The sequence below is a fragment of the Furipterus horrens genome, unplaced genomic scaffold (genome assembly GCF_987537825.1).
Source record: "Furipterus horrens unplaced genomic scaffold, mFurHor1.1.pri manual_scaffold_3, whole genome shotgun sequence".
Taxonomy (NCBI): domain Eukaryota; kingdom Metazoa; phylum Chordata; class Mammalia; order Chiroptera; family Furipteridae; genus Furipterus; species Furipterus horrens.
This window is the reverse complement of record NW_028327173.1, coordinates 204,967,347-204,971,150: the sequence shown is the minus strand read 5'-3', so window position 1 is coordinate 204,971,150 and position 3,804 is coordinate 204,967,347.

Sequence of the window (3,804 nt, the reverse complement as noted above, 5' to 3'; positions counted from 1 at the left end):
TCAGCACCTCAGAACACGACCTCATTTGGAGACAGGGTCTTTATAGAGGTAATCAACTCAACGTGAAGTCTTTGGGATGGGCCTTAGTCCAATATGACGGATGTCCTTAGAAGAAGGGGAAATCTCGGCACAGAGACATGAGCATAAAGGGAAGATGACAGGAAGGCGTGGGGAGAACTCACTGTGAGCATGAAGATGAGGCAGGGGACGGGCCTCCTTTCACAGCTCTGAGAAGGACCCAACCTTGCCAAGAGCCCGATCAGCCCAGAACCACGGGAAAGTAGATTTCCGGTGTTTGAGGCGCTCAGTCTGTGGTACTTCGTCATGGCAGCCCCAGCACATGACTACAGATGCCTCGTCCGAGGCTGCACAGTGGGAGGCACGCTGGCTGGCAGTGGCCCGGTCACCTCCTTGAACTCCCAGGGTGGGTACAAGTGCAAGGAGAGGTTTTGGCAGTGTTTTAGTGTTTCAGTAGAGAGACTTCCCACCGCAGGGTTTGGGGAGCTGGGGACTGCCCACGGGCTAATGTTTGCCGTAGGAAGAAGTGAGAGGAAGTCATTGCCCACTGGGACACAGACCAGCTGATGTCCAACAATGAGGATATAGGCAAGAGCTTTGCCACTGTTGACTGCTGACACCCAATGTTATCCCACAAGTGAAGACATGAGAAAAGGTTGTTTAAAAACCCACGAGAACAAACGAACTAAATAGGACAAAGAGCAGAATAGCAGTCAATAGGGGGGAGTGGGGAGGGAGAGAAGGGGGATAAGTAAGGGAAGGGTTTAGTCAAAGAACCTGTATAAATGACTCATGGACATGGACACGAGGGATACGATTGTGGGAGAGGGGGTGGGGTGGGTGGGGGAGAGAAATGGGGGGAAAATGGGACAACTAATTGGAAAACCAAAAAAATAAAAATAAAAAAATAGAATAAAATAAAATAAAATCCGAACCATTAAAAAAAAAAATGCACGAGAAAACAGGCGTGGGGAAGAGCGGTTGGAGTCTGTGTTCTGTGTTCTAATCCTGGTACTAACCAGTCACGAGCTGTGTCATCTTGGGTGAGCCACTTAAACTCAGCTTTCTCACTCACAAAGCCACAGGTTGTTGGGAGGGTTAAATAAGGCATTACAAGCAAGGCTCTGAGCACCTAGTAGGTGCTCAAGAAATGAGAGGAAAATCCAGAGACAGGATTGAGATAAGCCTCATGAGGACTTATAAACAGGCTCAAAGGCTTGTTTGTTCAATAAACAAACAGCTGTAGGTCCAGGTGGACAGGATGTGAATGTCAGAATCAATACTCTGCTGATAGCAGGTGTTTATCCCCATGAGACACTTTGAGACTTGACTATGATTTCTTGTCAATCCTGAGAAAATGTACAGTGGAATAGAAAGAATACTTGCTCATGAGGCAAAAGAAGAGATTCTGATTCTCACTTTGCCTCTGGCTGAGCAACCCTTGCTACGGAAGTCCCTGTTACCTCTTTGAACCTCTGCTTTCTCATCTATAAAATGAGAGTGTTGGCCTAGAAAAAAAAAAACAAAAAAGCAGCAGATATGTGGCCATGTGTAACTCCTGCTCTCACATCCACGAACAGACACCACTAACCTATGTTCACCTTTGTTTAGACGCAGCCTCAGAATCCTCCTCAAAAGACGATACTCCATGAACCACTGCAATAGATGCAAGGTAGCAGCTTGGATGGGAACCACCTGCGCTTCTGTCTTAGCTGACCTCTAAAATGCCTTCCAGGCCTGATTCCTTCCTTGGCCAGATGGCACTTCATTTTTCACCTTTCAAAACCTTCATGTGCTGATTGTCGCGGACATTACAGTGCCTGGAGATGCTCTACTGCTCCACAACTTCTTTCAGATGTCCAACACCCTCACTGGGGGCCTGGATTTTGGTAATTCCATTATTTTAAGTAACCTGGCCTCCTCTGCCCAGCCTAAGACGGTCACAGTTAACGAATTAAGGCACTCACACACCGAAAGATGGGGGTCGCAAACACCTTCTCGACTCAGCCTTCCAGGCAACCCCTCCCGATTACAGTGTTCCCTCACTTACTGCGGGTGTTACGTTCCAGACCCTGCCACGAAGTAGGAACCTTCCATGTATTTTACACTCGGAAACCTACGTAACTTTAACAACATGCATATACAGTACCGCAAAATCCCGCGATATAGCGAAAAAGCTGCGAGAAATAGTGCACTTAAAATTGATGTGTCAAATTAAATGGCCATTGGTCATTTCATCCCAAGAAAGCATGTCCAGAGAAACTCTAAAGCAAATGATTGAACCAAGGAAAAACTAATTCCGTGTGTATGTGTGTGTGTTTACAGATAGCAGCTGCAAACCAGTGCCATGTGAGCAGTTTTCTTCGTAATACTCAAGACTAAACCTTCACAACACCCTTCCACCTCTCCTTGCACCTCTGCAGCAACCTCTGGGTGTGCCGATTCCATAGAGGTCACCTGTTACAGTAGAATGTACCTATGGCTGTCACAGCTTTTCACGCCAAGTCTGCCTCACTCTCTCTCTCCAAGCTGTTTGCTTTTGAACAAGTTAATCTTTTCCAGGCTCATCTGCAAAATAGGACCAGCGTCTCCTCGTGGGGTCATTTTAGCTCACAGTACACATTCTACCACCTAGAAGACAGTCAGCAAATAAAACTGGTGCTATTCTTGCACGTTTTGTTGTCATTATTAATACTACTTCTATGTTGACCTGCCAGCCCTCGGGCTTCTGCATAGAGAAGTGAACTGCCCGTACCTTGGAGAAGTGCAGAAGGAAGCAAAGCTAAATGAACAAACCGGCGGAGCGTGTGCGCACACAATGGACTCCGGGGCACCGCTCAGCGGTCGCTTAGCCTGCATGTCCTCTTCCCTCTCTGTGGCTGTCCAAATTCTGCCCATCCTTCAGGACTCACTTCAAGTTCACGTACTTACCGGAGCTTCCACTGAGTATCAAGCCTCTACTCTATCTGATAGAGGAAGCTTAACCTTACTTAATTCTACTTGATCTCGGTTTGCTCAACATAACCTTTGTCAACTCGAGGTTCTTTCCGGCAATTCGGGTTTCCCCAGTCCAGAGTTTCATACGCCCCACTACCCGTCCCGGAGGTGTTTGAGTATGAAAACAACAGGCACTCACAGCCCCAGGTGAGGCACGCCTCTTGATGGCAGCCGTATGACTACTCTAAACTGCCTCCCAGTGCATACTCAAGGCTAAGTACACAGCAAGTGCTTCAAAGGTGGATGGATGGGAGGATGGATGCACGGACAGATGGACGGACAGACGGATGGATGGATGGATGGATGGAAGGAAAAACACATTCCCCACAGAATGTAGCATCTGTCCTTCCTCCTCGGCCTTTCTGAAGGTGTAGTGGGGCCACTCTCCATGGCCAAGTCAGTTCAGCAGCTCCTGCTGCTCCAGTTTCCCGTGCACCAGTAAGCACTGCACACCAGGTACCCAAGAGATGTAGGTGCAGTGGGTTGAGGGCTGGAACGTTTGCCTGAGGAGGGTACAACCTGCCCTTCCCATGTGTTTCTGCATCTCTGACCACCAGAATCAACTATTGATGTTGGCTACCCTCTCTACCTTCAGCCCAGGACAGCTGTCCACATGGGCCAGTCTTGAGGGTGCTGGGGATGCATTAGAGTCCTAGTACCTGGTCTTTAAGTAAAAATCCCCTTCCCCTGGCCTTATGTCCAGTCCCCGTGCTCCCAGTGAGTATCTGAGGAGGTAGATCTCTCTGTTGGCTGTGGACTGGCAGTGGAGGGACGGGGCAGGGTAGGGAG